Source organism: Artemia sp. Qi Xiang Cuo, chromosome 1 (assembly GCF_049724085.1).
Source record: "Artemia sp. Qi Xiang Cuo chromosome 1, ASM4972408v1, whole genome shotgun sequence".
Lineage (NCBI taxonomy): Eukaryota > Metazoa > Arthropoda > Branchiopoda > Anostraca > Artemiidae > Artemia > Artemia sp. Qi Xiang Cuo.
This window is the reverse complement of record NC_142794.1, coordinates 100,660,503-100,677,825: the sequence shown is the minus strand read 5'-3', so window position 1 is coordinate 100,677,825 and position 17,323 is coordinate 100,660,503. Positions and strand designations below refer to the sequence as shown.

At 31.3% G+C, this 17,323-nt stretch overlaps 2 protein-coding genes across 2 annotated transcripts in view; both read right to left on the bottom strand.

Annotated features, from left to right (window-relative positions):
• LOC148957000 (PEX5-related protein-like) overlaps window positions 1–17,323 on the bottom strand; it is a 282,607-nt gene that overhangs the window by 96,666 nt on the left and 168,618 nt on the right. The gene's annotated exons all lie outside the window — the stretch shown is intronic.
• The window catches only part of LOC148957001 (gamma-aminobutyric acid receptor subunit beta-3-like), a 94,871-nt gene that overhangs the window by 13,927 nt on the left and 63,621 nt on the right, over window positions 1–17,323 (bottom strand). The window lies entirely within an intron of this gene.

Sequence of the window (17,323 nt, the reverse complement as noted above, 5' to 3'; positions counted from 1 at the left end):
AAATGTTAGACATCAGCTACCTAGGGAATGGTCTACAGAGGAAAAAGTTAAATTAAGTGAAACTTTTCAGAGGATGATGCAGCAATAAGGCTAAGTGATTTAGAGAAGATAAATAACCAAGATAGATTGATAGAAGAGTTCACGGAGATTTTACATGAAAAAGCAGGACCAGTTCTAGAAAATAAAGGAGGTTGTAAGGATTTATAATTTTTTGATGTGGAATGTAGAATAAAAAAATTAGAATCGATTAAAGATTTAGAGATATTGAGGGAAGAGAAAAAAGAGGAAAACAGGCTTAGTCGAGTAACAAGGTTTAAAATTGTTCGCCGAGAGTATAAACTCCTTTTAAAACAGAAGAAGAGACAGGCTATTCAAAAAGGTAAGGAGGAGCTGATCCAGTTCTATGAAAAGAGTGATATGTGGTCTTTCTGGAGAATGATAAAAAAGAGGCCTCCTTAGCCCAGCCAAGAGTACCTGACCCGAAAATATGGCCGACATACTACAACGACGTGGTTCAGAAAGATTATTCGTTTGACTGCTGGTTCAGCGACGAATTATCGAATACAGAGAAGGATATCAGCCTCCCTCTGAAAGAACACGATTATGATCTGATAAAAACCGCATCGAAAGAAGAAATCAAAGAATGCATAAGCGCCATGGATGGTGGATCAGCACCTGGTAGCGATGGAGTCCCAACAAAGATCTTGAAACAATTCTGACTTCTATTTATCCCCATACTCTTAGCTATCTTCAACTCAGTTCTGGCTTCTGGAGAATGGCCCTCACCCTGGAAAACATCTTTGATCTTGCCGCTTTTCAAAAAAGGAGACCCAGGGGACCACAGTAATTATCGACCGATATCTTTAGTACCTAGTCTTAGCAAAATATTAGAAGGAATACTTGATTCTAGATTAGCTCATTGGTTAGAAAAATATATGATTTTGAAAGAAGAGCAGGCAGGATTTTGAGATGGATATAATGCTATTGATAGGGTTTTAGTTCTACAGGCGCTTATAGAGAAATATGCAAAAGGGAAGAATAGGTTGTACGTTGCATTTTTAGATCTAGAAAAGGCCTTTGACAGTATTGATAGGATTCTCCTGTGTCTAGAACTGTTAAAGGTAGGTTTACCAAGACTCTTCGTTAGGATATTGGCTGATATATATAGAAAGACATTTGGTATAATAAAGTTTTAGGGAAGGGATTATCGTTACCGATTGAAATTAGAAAAGGTGCAAAACAGGGTAGCAGTATTTCGCCTAGGTTTTTCACGTTGTACAGAAATGATTTTGTTGACCAATTTAAAAAGGTATGGGCCCCTACGGTGTCACTAGGGAACCTGACATTCTCTCTGTTATTTCTTTTGCTGATGAGGCGGTGTTGATAGGAAAGTCACCAGAGGAGCTCCAAATCATATTGAGAATATTAGAAGAATATTTAGATAGAAAGAAACTAGTGTTGAATATCAAAAAGACTGAGATTGTGGTTTTTAGAGGAATTCGTGTGGATAATGATGATCAAAAAGTAGAATTTTATTATAAAGGTGAAAAAGTGAAAGAGAGTGAAAATTTTAAATATTTGGGAGTAACACTTTCAGCAAAAGGAGGATGGAAGGATCATGTAAAAGAGATGATCAAGAAAGAGAAAGCAGTTTCAGCTGTTATTTTACGCAACTCAAGCCTTTCAAGTATAAAAGATCTAAAAATGCATAAATATGTTTTTAATTCTAAAGTTTTACCTACTATCTATTATGGAGCTGAGCTCTGTGGGCATGACCCGGCAGCACAATTGGAATCAATTCAGCTGCAACACTTCAAAAGATTAATTGGTCTTCACGTAACGACCCACAATCAGGCAATAAAAGGTGACCTAGGAATATTTTCGCTGAGAACGAGTAGATTAGCACAGATGATCCGGTACTGCCTAAAGGTTCTAAGTCTGTCAGAAAGGTTAGCAAAAGCAGCTTATGTGGAGATGCTATGGTTGAAACGTTAAAGATCGTGGCCGTGTCAAATAAAAAATGTTTTAAATGGAGTGGGATTATCTTATATTTGGAATGAGGGACTGACCCTCAGATCAGGATGAGCCGTTTTTGGCTAAGATTATAGAAAGAATAAAAGACCAGGAAGTCCAAATGTGGACCCAGGCAGTTAAAAGACCTGACACATTGAAATTTTATTCCCAAATAAAAGAGATATTTGGATTTGAATATTATTTTATACTAGGATTACCGGGGGAGACATTAAGGACTTGGTTTCGGATCCGAGGGAATTGCCTGCCACTAAAAAATAGAAAACGAGTATTTGAAAGATAAAGGATGGCCCCAGACGCAATTGCGGATTACTCTTACCCAGATGTAACCTTCTTGATACCATCTTATCTCAGATGGTAGTAGACTAGAACCTTATACTTCTACCAGACTATGTACCAAACAGGTTCTTCTAGTAGGTAAACAGGTCATCACACTCTTTCAAGGAATATACATGTTTTTTTTTATTATGACATCGATTTTTTGTGTGTCAGTCGATTATGTAGTAGATTGCTAAGTACTATTTTGCCAACGCCCCCGTACAAACAGGTCTATAGGTCTTTACACTCTGGGAATGGCGCGATTTCAAAGTTCAATGTCTTTTTGGTGATAAAGCCAAACCAGCACGTCTTGTTTCATTGATTTTTTATTGCCGAGAGGAATCGATTTTTTGTGTGTCAGTCGATTAGAGAAAGTTCCGTGGTCATTAATCTTTAAGTTGATTAGTAGGTTTTTTTTTTTTAAACTTGGATAAAATGTTTTTAAAACTATTACTACGAATGCTAAATTAATTCCATTTTTTGAAATAGGAGCGAGATTGTGTGATGCTATAAGACTGGTTTCGCTTCATGGGTTCATTAATAGAAGGACTAATGTTTATGAAAAGGGTAATTACTTCTTTAGTTTACGAGATTTGCGAATTTTTTGCGAAAAGATATTTGCGTAGACGCTTACAAGGGACATTGCTAGAAAGTATTCAATAGCTTAATTGAAAAGTAACGATAGAATGACATTGTGACTTGAACTAGCTTAACCTCGCCGATGAGGTCTGTATAAAAATAAATTAACGATAGAAAAATAATGTCAATTTACAAAGAAATGTCTGTCCCGAGGTCTGAGGGGGGTGGGTTGCTGAGAGTGGGTATGTTCACTAGTGTTCAGTTAAAGGGGGTACAGTTGCCCGGAGGGTTTCGGTTATACACGGGTTCAGATACAAGGGGGGTTCAGTTGCACGGGGGGTATCCGTTTTTTTCGTAAATCGGGCTCCCTGTTTTCAAAATCCCTTTTTCTTCTGAGGCTTGGAGCATTTGGTGGCTAGATATTAAACGTAATGAAATTTAGCACGGAGGTTCAGTTGTACAGGGTTTCAGTTATACAGTGGTTCAGTTACATAGGGGTTCTTTGTGTTAAATAAGTAGTTTTTGTATCTTTTAAAAGAGCTTTACGGGGATTGAGAGACTCAGTTGCCTAATTCCGTGTGATTTTTCTTTACTTGATGGTCATTAAAATCGATATTTTTTTGTTAAATAAGTAGTTTTTGTATCTTTTAAAAGATCTTTACGTGGATTGAGAGACTCAGTTGCCTAATTCCGAGTGATTTTTTTTTACTTGATGGTCATTAAAAACGAAATTATTTTTTTAAATAAGTAGTTTTTGTATCTTTTAAAAGATCTTTACGGGGATTGAGAGACTCAGTTGCCTAATTCCATGTGATTTTTCTTTACTTGATTTCCATTAAAAACGAAATTTTTATGTTAAATAAGTAGTTTTTGTATCTTTTAAAAGAGCTTTACGGGGATTGAGAGACTCAGTTGCCTAATTCCGTGTGATTGTTCTTCACTTGATGGTCATTAAAAACGAAATTTTCGTGTTAAATAAGTAGTTTTTGTATCTTTTAAAAGAACTTTACGGGGATTGAGAGACTCAGTTGCCTAATTCCGTGTGATTTTTCTTTACTTGATAGTCATTAAAAAAGAAATTTTAGTGTTAAATAAGTAGTTTATTAATATATTAAAATAGCATTAAGTGTTATTAGAGAATCAGATGCCAAAATCCGTTTGATTTTTAAATACATGAGCTTCAAAATAAACCAAATTTTTGTGTTAAAAAAGTAGTTTTTGTTTCTTTTAAAGGAGCTTTACGGGTATTGAGAGACTCACTCGCCTAATTCCGTGTGATTTTTCTTTACGTGATGGTCATTAAAAACTAAATTTTTTTGTTAAATAAGTTGTTTTGTATCTTTTAAATGAGCTTTTCGGGGATTGAGAGAGTCACTTTAATTAGTCCATTTTGTTTTTCTTTCCGTGAGGGTCATTAAAAACGAAATTTTTGTGTTAAATAAGTAGTTTTGTATATTTTAAAAGAGCTTTACGGGGTTTTAGTGAATCATTTGCCTGATTACGTGTGATTTTTCTTTAATTGGTAGTCATAAAAATATAAATATATTTTATAATTACTAAGTATTTGGTTCTTTTAAAAGAGATTTTCGGGGATTGAGAGACTCAGTTGCCCAATTCCGTGTGTTTTTTCTTTACTTGGTGGTCGTTAAAAACGAAATTTTTGTGTTAAATAAGTAGTATTTTAATATTTTAAAATATATATTATTGTTTTTTTATAAAAGGTATAATCTGAAAGAGTTTTTTTTCTTTACTTTTTTTTCTTTAAAATCGAAATATGTGTTTTAAATAAGTAGTTTTTGTATCTTTTAAAATAGCTTTAAGGGGATTGAGAGACTCAGTTGCCTTTTTCCGTGTGTTTTTTCTTTACTTGGTGGTCGTTAAAAACGAAATTTTTGTGTTAAATAAGTAGTTTTTGCATCTTTTAAAAGAGCTTTACGGGGTTTGAGAGACTCAGTTGCCTAATTCCATGGGTTTTTTATTTACTTTGTGGTCATAAAAAACGATATTTTCGTGTTAAATAAGTAGTTTTTGTATCTTTTAAAAGAGCTTTAAGGGGTTTGAGAGACTCTGTAATGCAGTAGTTTTTCAGTAAAGACACTCGATATCCTAAAAGTGTTTAATTCAAACTTTTTTTTAATTCAAAACTTCGAAATTTTTCAACTTTATTTATTTTTTTCTTTCTGTACATAACTTAAAATGTCAAAATATGCTTACAGTTCTAACAATTGCGCTCTGTGATTGGTCAGAGACACGATGTGACTTTCCCACTGGCATTCTATGACCGTTTATTGACAGCGCTCTGTGATTGGTCAGAGACACTATGTGACTTTCCCACTGGTATTCTATGACTGGTTATTGACACAACCTAATCTATTGCATGTATTAAATCAGTATTTTTTACGCAGTGGAACGATAAACACATAAGTCATATATTTAAAAAAAAAAAGTGAAGATGGAACATTTTAATAAAGTGTGTTTACATAACAAGGTTTTTGTAGCATTGAATGCCGACAAAAAGAAATATCTAAACTTTGAAACAAGTACAGGTGGTAGCACTATTGGAAATGTATGCATGCATTGTCATGACAGTAAGGAATTAAATTTCTTTGGAATACCGAAAAAATTCAACTCTTATGTTGGTGGTTATGCGAGATTGAGATCTCCAGAGATGATTGCACTCAAAGAGAATGCCAACATAAAAATAATCATTGATGATAGAGGACAACTCCTTGCTACTGTTGCAGGTAACACATTACCTACTGATACATCCAATCGTCACCTTTCAGGTATTAGCATTCAACGGAAGATCAATAAAAGAAAGGCCTACTCTTCTACTAATATCGTAAACCATATCTCGTCTACGTGCCGAAACTGTTACCTGTGTAAAAATAATGTGATAATAGACAGTGAAATTGCCAGAAAAATAAAAAGGGCATTGTCAGAAAATATCACGATGGAATATAAAGATGAATCGATGAAAAACAAAGCACCAGCAAACGTTACTGCCATTGGTCAAAACAGTCATTGAACCAAATAATACCAAAGACGAAAAGCATATTGAGCCTTTTGATGAGACACCAGTAAAAATTGTGTATGACTCAAAATGGAATAATGATTATTCTACTGATTACTAACTAAGAGAAGACAATAGCTATAATATCAAGAGAGAACATTGTGAACTATTTTATGGAACAGATTCAAAATGTACAAATTTTATTGTTGATATTAATAATGTATCATAATATATTTTTTATATTGATATTCTACATAGCATTATTTCATTAAAAATATATTTTGCATTACATTGTTATTTGTTCATTATTTTTAGAGTCAGCTAGCATATCAAACGTTTAGAATGTCTAATAAAACGTCGGAGATGTAAGAAAAGGAATTTGCATACATCTATTGTCAGACACATGGGGACAAATTTTTTCTTGAATTCACCTCCTGGATAAATAAAAAAAAGACATTTCATTCAATAAATTATGACGAAACTCTAAGTAAGCTACAAACTCTGTCTTGAAGTTACCTCATTGATACACAATGCAGAAATTTCATTTAAGAAATTATCAAAAATTGTAAGTAAGTAGCAAATTCTTTCAAAAATATGTTAATACGTTTAAGCACTAAATATCTTTAAGCTTAACCCGTCTTTATTCTTCAGAATAGTTTTATTCATTTCATTAAATTAAGAAGAAATTGTAAGTAAGTAACAATAGCTTTTTTGAATTCGTTTCCTGGACACAATACAGATATTTAATTCAAGAAATAATAATAAAATCGCAAGTAAGTAATAAAGTCCTTATTGTTTTCCCCTCTTGGATACACACTACTGAAATTTCATTCAAGAAATTATGACGGAATTCTAAATAGGTAACACACTCATGTTACCTCATGGATACACAATGCAGAAATTTCATTTAAGAAATTATCAAAAATTTTATGTAAGTAGCAAATTCTTTCTTGAATTCGCCTCCTGGGTAAATAAAAAGACAGTTCATTAAAGAAATTATGAAAAAATTGTAAGTAAGTAGCAAATTCTTTCTTGAATTCACCTGCTGAATAAACAAAAAAAAGACATTTCCTTCGAGAAATTATGACAAAATTCCAAGTAAGTAACAAACTCTATATTTTTTTCATAACTTAGATACACGATGTAGAAATTTAATTCAAGAAATTATGAAAAAATTCTCAGTAAGTAGCAATTTCTTTCTTGAAGTCAACTCTTGGATACACAATACGGAAATTTCATTTAAGAAATTATGAAAAAAAACAATTTATTTCTTGAAGTCAAATCTTGGATACACAATACAGAAATTTCATTCAAGAAATTATGAAAATATTTGTAAGTAAGTAACAAACTCTTTTTTTTCACCTCTTGGATATACTATACAAATACTTCATTCAAGAAATTATGAAAAAATCGCAAGTAAGTAACTTTTTTTTTCTCTTTATCAAAAACAATTTTCACTTAGCTACACGATGTAGAAATTTAATTCAAGAAATTAGGAAAAATTCTCAGTAAGTAACACTTTCTTTCTTGAAGTCAACTCATGGATACACAATACGGAAATTTCATTCAAGAATTTCATGACTTAGATACACGATGTAGAAATTTGATTCAAGAAATTTTAAAAAAATTCTCAGTAAGTAACAATTTCTTTCTTGAAGTCATCTCTTGGATACACAATGCAGAAATTTCATTCAAGAAATTATGAAAATATTTGTAAGTAAGTAACAAACTCTTTATTGATTTCAACTATTGGATATACAGTACAGATACTTCATTAAAGAAATTATTAAAAAATATCAATTAAGTAACTTTTTTTTCTCTTTATCACAAACAAATTTCAATTAGATAAATGATGTAGAAATTTAATTCAAGAAATTATTGAAAAATTCTCAGTAAGTAAAAATTTATTTATTGAAGTCAACTCTTGGATACGCAATACGGAAATTTGATTCAAGAAATTATGAAAAATTGTAACTAAGTAGCAAATTCTTTCTTGAATTTACCTGCTGGACAAACAAAAAAGAAATTTCGTTCAAGAAATTATGACAAAGTTCTAAGTAAGTAACAAACTCTTTATTGTTTTCACGAGTTAGATATACGACGTAGAAATTTAATTCAAGAAATTATGAAAAAATTCTCAGTCTAAGTAGCAAATTTTCTTGAATTCACCTGTTGGATAAACAAAAAAACAAAAAAGACATTTCGTTCAAGAAATTATGACAAAATTCTAAGTAAGTAACAAACTTTATTGTTTTCACGAGTTAGATATACGATGTAGAAATTAAATTCATGAAATTATGAAAAAAATTCTCAGTAAGTAACCATTTCTTCTTGAAGTTATCTATTTGATACACAATACGGAAATTTCATTCAATAAATTATGAAAATATTTGTAAGTAAGTAACAAACTCTTTATTAATTTCACCTCTTGGATATGCAGTACAGATACTTCATTCAAGAAATTATGAAAAAATCGCAAGTAAGTAGCTTTTTTTTTCTTTATCACAAACAATTTTCACTTAGCTACATGATGTGGGAAATTTAATTCAATAAATTATTAAAAAATTTTAAGTAATTAACAATTTATTTATTGAAGTCAACTCTTGGATACACACAATACGGAAATTTCATTCAAGAAATTATAAAAAATATTTGTAAGTAAGTAACAAGCTCTTTATTGATTTCACCTCTTGAATATACATTCACCTTCATTCAAGAAACGTGATTAAACACGTTTTGAAACTACATGCTATTTGTATGCCTTTCCTTGGCACCTTTCCAAACGAGCGGGATTCCCCACTGGTTCCTACACATTGCAAAAAAGTGAGCAGTACGAAAACTCCACGTTATCAACCTGACGGGTTTTTTAGGGACCAAGACGGAGAGATCTCCAAATTCTACACCGCTTTATTACATTTTTTGACGGTTCCGGGACACGACGTTACGGCGCGCCACGTACAGTGGGCTTCATGTAAATTAAAAAAATGGAATAAAGCAATGTCGAAGTTGCGTATCTCTCCTTATTGGTCCCTAAAAAACCAGTCGGGTTGAAAACGTGGAGTTTTCGTACTGCTCACTTCTTGCAATGTGTAGGAACCAGTGGGGAATCCCCGCTCGTTTGGAAAGGTGCCAAGGAAAGGCATACAAATAGCATGTAGTTTCAAAACGTGTTTAATCACGTTTTTTGAATGAAGTATCTGTACTGTATATTCAAGATGTGAAATCAATAAAGAGCTTGTTACTTACTTACAAATACTTTTTATAATTTCTTGAATGAAATTTCCGTATTGTGTGTATCCAAGAGTTGACTTCAAGAAAGAAATTGTTACTTACTGAAATTTTTTTTTCATAATTTCTTGAATTAAATTTTCCACATCGTGTAGCTAAGTGAAAATTGTTTGTGATAAAGAAAAAAAAGCTACTTACTTACGATTTTTTCATAATTTCTTGAATGAAGTATCTGTAATGTATATCCAAGAGGTTAAATTAATAAAGAGTTTGTTACTTACTTACAAATATTTTCATAATTTCTTGAATGAAATTTCCGTATTGTGTATCCAAGAGTTAACTTCAAGAAAGAAATGGTTACTTACTGAGAATTTTTTTCATAATTTCATGAATTTAATTTCTACATCTTATATCTAACTCTTTAAAACAATAAAGTTTTTTAATTAATTATAATTTTGTCATAATTTCTTTAACTAAATGTCTTTTTTGTTTTTTTTTTTTTTATCCAACAGGTGAATTCAAGAAAGAATTTGCTACTTAGACTGAGAATTTTTTCATAATTTCTTGAATTAAATTTCTACGTCGTATATCTAACTCGTGAAAACAATAAAGAGTTTGTTACTTACTTAGAATTTTGTCATAATTTCTTGAACGAAATTTTTTTTTGTTTGTCCAGCAGGTAAATTCAAGAAAGAATTTGCTACTTAGTTACAATTTTTTCATAATTTCTTGAATCAAATTTCCGTAGTGCGTATCCAAGAGTTGAATTCAAGAAAGAAATTTTTACTTACTGATAATTTTTCAATAATTTCATGAATTAAATTTCTACATCATTTAGCTAAGTTAAAAGTGTATGTTATAAATAGAGATAATAGTTACTTACTTGCGATTTTTTCACAATTTATTGAATGAAGTCTATGTAATGTATATAAAAGAGGTGAAATAAAAAAATAGTTTGTTACTTACTTAAAAATATTTTAATAATTTCTTTAATGAAATTTCCGCATTGTGTATCCAAGAGATGACTTCAAGAAAGAAATTGTTACTTACTGAGAATTTTACTGAGAATTTTTTCATAATTTCTTGAATCAAATTTCTACATCGTGTATCTAAGTCATGAAATCTTGAATGAAATTTCCGTATTGTGTATCCATGAGTTGACTTCAAGAAAGAAATTGTTACTTACTGAGAATTTTTTCCTAATTTCTTGAATTAAATTTATACATCGTGTAGCTAAGTGAAAATTGTTTTTGATAAAGAGAAAAAAAAAGTTACTTACTTTAGGTTTTCTCATAATTTCTTGAATGAAGTATCTGTACTGTATATCCAAGAGGTGAAAACAAAAAGAGTTTGTTACTTACTTGCAAATATTTTCATAATGTTTTGAATGAAATTTCCGTATTGTGTATCCAAGAGTTGACTTCAAGAAAGAAATTGTTTTTTTTCATAATTTCTTAAATGAAATTTAAGTATTGTGTATACAAGAGTTGACTTCAAGAAAGAAATTGCTACTTACTGAGAATTTTTTCATAATTTCTTGAATTAAATTTATACATCGTGTATCTAAGTCATGAAAACAATATAGAGTTTGTTACTTACTTGGAATTTTTTCGTAATTTCTCGAACGAAATGTCTTTTTTGTTTATTCAGCAGGTGAATTCAAGAAATAATTTTCTAATTACTTACAATTTTTTCATAATTTCTTTACTGAATTGTAATTTTTATTAACGCATAATTCGAATTCAATAATGAATTTAATACTTACTTAAAATTTTTTATAAGTTCTTAATTGAAATTTCTGCATTGTGTATTCATGAGGTCACAGAAGTGTGCTACCTATGTAGAATTAATTCATAATTTCTTGAATGAAATTTCAGTATTGTGTATCCAATAGGGGAAAACAATAAAGACTTTATTACTTACTTGCGATTTTATTATTATTTCTTGAATTAAATATCTGTATTGTGTCCAGGAAGCGAATTCAAGAAAGCTATTGTTACTTACTTACAATTTCTTCTTAATTTAATGAAATGAATAAAACTATTCTAAGCAATAAAGACGGGTTAAGCTTAAAGATATTTATTGCTTAAACGTATTAACATATTTTTGAATTAATTTGCTACTTACTTACAATTTTTTATAATTTCTTGAATGAAATTTCTGCATTGTGTATCCATGATGTAACTTCAATACAGAGTTTGTAGATTAATTAGAGTTTAGTCATAATTTCTTGACTGAAATGTCTTTTTTTTATTTATCCAGGAGGTGAATTAAAGAAAAAATTTGTCCCCATTTGTCTGACAATAGATGTATGCAAATTCCTTTTCTTAAATATCCGACGTTTTATTAGACATTCTAAACGTTTGATATGCTAGCTTACTCTAAAAATAATAAACACATAACAATGTAATGCAAAATATATTTTTAATGAAATAATGCTATGTAGAATATTAATACAAAAAATATATTATGATACATTATTAATATCAACAATTGACTTTGGACATTTTGAATCTGTTCCATAAAATAGTTCACCATGTTCTCTCTTGATATTATAGATATTGTCTTCTCTTAGTTCATAATCAGTAGAATAATCATTATTCCATTTTGAGTCATACACAATTTTTACTGGTGTCTCATCAAAAGGCTCAATATGATTTTCGTCTTTGGTATTATTTGGTTCAATGACTGTTTGACCAATGGCAGTATCGTTTGCTGGTGCTTTGTTTTTCATCGATTCATCTTTATATTCCATCGTGATATTTTCTGACAATGTCCTTTTTATTTTTCTGGTAATTTCACCGTCTATTATCACATTATTTTTACACAGGTAACAGTTTCGGCACGTAGACAAGATATGGTTTACGAGATTAGTAGAAGAGTAGGCCTTTCTTTTATTGATCTTCCGTTGAATGCTAATACCTGAAAGGTGACAATTGGATGTATCAGTAGGTAATGTGTTACCTGCAATAGTAGCAAGGAGTTGTCCTCTATCATCAACGATTTTTTTATGTTGTCATTCTCTTTGAGTGCAATCATCTCTGAAGATCTCAATCTCACATAACAAACAACATAAGAGTGAAATTTTTTCGGTATTAAAAATAATTTATATTAATTACTTTAATTCACATTAATGAATAAATATAAAATAGTCCTAAAACCTGTACAATTTTAAAATATTAAATATTTTTCTGTGTCGGCATTCAATGCTACAACAACCTTGTTATGTAAACAAACTTTATTAAGATGTTCCATCGTCACTTTTTTTTTAAAGGTATTACTTGTTTGTTTATAATTCCACTGAGTACAAAATAATGATTTAATAATTGAAATAGATTCGGTTGTTTAAATAGAAAGACAGGTAATACAAGTGGGACAGTCACATCATGTCTCTGATACCTCACAGAGTGCTGTCAATAACCGGTCATAGAATGCCAGTGGGAAAGTCACATCGTGTCTCTGACCAATCACAGAGCGCAATTGTTAGAACTGTAAGCATATTTTGACATTTTAAGTTATGTACAGAAATAAAAAAATAAATAAATTTGAAAAATTTCGAAGTTTTAGAAAAGTTTGAATTAAACACTTTTAGGATATCGAGTGTCTCTACTGAAAAACTACTGAATTACAGAGTCTCTCAAGCCCCTTAAAGCTATTTTAAAATATAAAAAAACTACTTATTTAACACAAAAATTTCTTTTTTAATGACCATCAATTAAACAAAAAACACACTGAAACTGGCATCTGAGTCTCTCAAACCCCTTAAAGCTATTTTAAAAGATAAAAAAACTACTTATTTAAAACTAAAATTTAGTTTTTAATGACTACTAAGTAAAGAAAAACCACACGGAATTAGGCAACTGAGTCTCTCAAACCCCTTAAATCTCTTTTAAAAGATACAAAAACTACTTATTTAACACATAAATTTCTTTTTTAACGACCACCCAGTAAACATAAACCTCACGGAAACAGGCAACTGAGTCTCTCAACCCCCGTAAAGCTCTTTTAAAAGATACAAAAACTACTTATATAACATTAAAATTTCGTTTTTAATGACTACCAAGTAATGAAAAAACACACGTAATTAGGCAACTGAGTCTCTCAATCACCTTAAATCTCTTTTAAAAGATACAAAAACTACTTATTTAAAACAAAAATTTCGTTTTTAAGGACCACCAAGTAAAGAAAAAACACACGGAATATGGCAACTGTGTCTCTCAATCCCCGTAAAGCTCTTTTAAAATATACAAAATCTACTTATTTATCAAAAAACTTTAGATTTTAATGACTACCAAGTAAAGAAAAATCACACGGAATGAGGCAACTGAGTCTCTCAATCCCCTTAAAGCTCTTTTAAAAGATACAAAAACTACTTATATAACACAAAAATTTCTTTTTTAACGACCAACAAGTAAAGAAAAATCAAACGGAATTTTGCAACTGACTCTCTCAATCCCCGTAAAGCTCTTTTAAAAGATACAAAACTACTTATTTAACACAAAAATTTCGTTTTTAATGACCAACAAGTAAAGAAAAATCAAACCGAATTAGGCGACTGATTCTCTCAATCCCCGTAAAGATACTTTAAAATATAAAAAAACTACTTATTTAACACAAAAATTTCGTTTTTAATGACCATCAAGTAAATAAAAATCACACGGAATTAGGCAACTGAGTCTCTCAATCCCCGTAAAGATCTTTTAAAAGAAAAAAAAACTACTTATTTAAGACAAAAATTTCGTTTTTAATGACCATCAAGTAAAGAAAAATCACACGGAATTAGTCAACTGATTCTATCAATAAACGTTAAGTTCTTTTTAAATTTTTAAAAACTACTTATTTAACAGGAAAATTTTGTTTTTTAATGACCATCAAGTAAGGAAAAATAACACGGAATTAGGCAACTGAGTCTCTCAATCCCCGTAAAGCTCTTTTAAAAGATACAAATAATAATTATTAAACATAAAAATAACGTTTTTAATGACCATCAAGAAAAGAAAAATCACACGGAATTAGGCAACTGAGTCTCTCAATCCCCGTAAAGCTCTATTAAAAGATACAAACACTACTTATTTAACATAAAAATTTCGTTTTTAATGACCATCAAGTAAAAAAAATCACACGGAAATAGGCAACTGAGTCTCTCAAACCCCTTAAAGCTCTTTTAAAAGATAGAAAAACTACTTATTTAACACAAAAATTTCGTTTTTAATGACTATCAAGTAAAGAAAAATCACACGGAATCAGGCAACTGAGTCTCTCAATCCCCGTAAAGCTCTTTTAAAAGATACAAAAACTACTTATTTAACACAAAGAACCCCCATGTAACTGAACCCCTGTATAACTGAAACCCCTGTACAACTGAACCTCCGTGCTAAATTTCATTACGTTTAATATCTAACCACCAAATGCTCCAAGCCTCAGAAGAAAAAGCGATTTTGAAAACAGGGAGCCCGATTTACGAAAAAAAAGGGATACCCCCGTGCAACTGAACCCCCCTTGTAACTGAACCCGTGTATAACCGAAACCCTCCGTGCAACTGTATCCCCTTTAACTGAACCCTCGTGCCCCTCCCCCCTCTATGCACCCCCCCCCCCGCAAAACACTTTTCAGCCCTGTCTTTTTAAATTGACAATATTTTTCAAACGTTACTTACGTATTATACAGACCACATCGGCGAGGTAAAGCTAGGTCAAGTCACAATGTCATTCTATCGTTACTTTTCAATTAAGCTCTTAAATACTTTCTAGCAATGTCCCTTGTAAGCGTCTACTCAAATATCTTTTCGCAAAAAATTCGCAAATCTCGTAAACTAAAGAAGTAATTACCCTTTTCATAAACATTGGTCCTTCTATTAATGAACCCATGAAGCGAAACCAGTCTTATAGCATCACACAATCTCGCTCCTAGTTCCAAAAATGGAATGCATGTAGCATTCATAGTAATAGGTTTAAAAACCTATTAGCCAAGTTTAAAAAAAAAAACCTACTAATCAACTTACAGATGAATGACCGCGGAACTTTCTCTAATCGACTGACACACAAAAAATCGATTCCTCTCGGCAATAAAAAATCAATGAAACAAGACGTGCTGGTTTGGCTTTATCACCAAAAAGACATTGAACTTTGAAATTGCGTCATTCTCAGAGTGTAAAGACCTATAGACCTGTTTGTACGAGGGCGTTGGCAAAATAGTACTTAGCAATCTACTACATAATCGACTGACACACAAAAAATCGATGTCATAATAAAAAAAAACATGTATATTCCTTGAAAGAGTGTGATGACCTGTTTACCTACTAGAAGAACCTGTTTGGTACATAGTCTGGTAGAAGTATAAGGTTCTAGTCTACTACCATCTGAGATAAGATGGTATCAAGAAGGTTACATCTGAGATAAGAGTAATTCGCAATTGCGTCTGGGGCCATCCTTTATCTTTCAAATACTCGTTTTCTATTTTTTAGTGGCAGGCAATTCCCTCGGATCCGAAACCAAGTCCTTAATGTCTCCCCCGGTAATCCTAGTATAAAATAATATTCAAATCCAAATATCTCTTTTATTTGGGAATAAAATTTCAATGTGTCAGTTCTTTTAACTGCCTGGGTCCACATTTAGACTTCCTGGTCTTTTATTCTTTCTATAATCTTAGCCAAAAACGGCTCATCCTGATCTGAGGGTCCTAGCCCCTCATTCCAAATATAAGATAATCCTACTCCATTTAAAAAAGTTTTTATTTGACACGGCCACGATCTTTAACGTTTCAACCATAGCATCTCCACATAATCTACTTTTGCTAACCTATCTTCTGGCAGACTTAGAACTTTTAGGCAGTACCGGATCATCTGTGCTAATCTACTCGTTCTCAGCGAAAATATTCCTAGGTCACTTTTTATTGCCTGATCGTGGGTCGTTACGTGAAGACCAATTAATCTTTTGAAGTTTTGCAGCTGAATTGATTCCAATTGTGCTGCCGGGTCATGCCCACAGAGCTCAGCTCCATAATAGATAGTAGGTAAAACTTTAGAATTAAAAACATATTTATGCATTTTTAGATCTTTTATACTTGAAAGGCTTGAGTTGCGTAAAATAACAGCTGAAACTGCTTTCTCTTTCTTGATCATCTCTTTTACATGATCCTTCCATCCTCCTTTTGCTGAAAGTGTTACTCCCAAATATTTAAAATTTTCACTCTCTTTCACTTTTTCACCTTTATAATAAAATTCTACTTTTTGATCATCATTATCCACACGAATTCCTCTAAAAGCCACAATCTCAGTCTTTTTGATATTCAACACTAGTTTCTTTCTATCTAAATATTCTTCTAATATTCTCAATATGATTTGGAGCTCCTCTGGTGACTTTCCTATCAACACCGCCTCATCAGCAAAAGAAATAACAGAGAGAATGTCAGGTTCCCTAGTGACACCGTAGGGGCCCATACCTTTTTAAATTGGTCAACAAAATTGGTCTACTGATGGTATTGAGGATGTGGCCCATATTCTCGCCGAGTGCCAGCAACTTTCTCTTTTAAGGGGAAAGTATTTTGAGGGTGGTAATTTGGAATTCCCGGGGATCCTGCAGACGACTCTAGAAAGGACAATCAGGCAGTTATGTAAATATCTAAATGAAGCGTTGACAATCAATGAGTGAAACTTAATATTTATGTTAATTTTCTTGTGGAGTGTATTTAAGAGTACTGTGCTGTATGGTCTGTTTTTTGGCTTGTAAAAAATTATTATTATTATAGTAACTATTGCTCAATGCTCATGTTAATGCTATTTAATATATTGGTTATGGCTGTATAAGAAATCTTGATGATTTTCGTTGAAAAGTTTCTTTACAAAGGCAATGTTATTTAAAGTGACTGAAATAATATGGTAATATCAAAGCAGGATTTCAAATTATAAATCAGTTCAGTTAAACAAACATAACAATGAAAATTATTGAACAAAATCAAACTATCATTGTAGTTATCATTGCTCTTAATATGGAATTATAATCTAATAATTCTGAACAATATTTTTGCTGTACTTTATTGCATATTTACATTAAATAACATTGTATAAAATCCTTCAGTGAGCCTTTAAGAAATAACTCATTTAAAAACTTGTTCATAGACTGAAAAAAAGGCATTTTCTAAAATTATTTTTGCAGT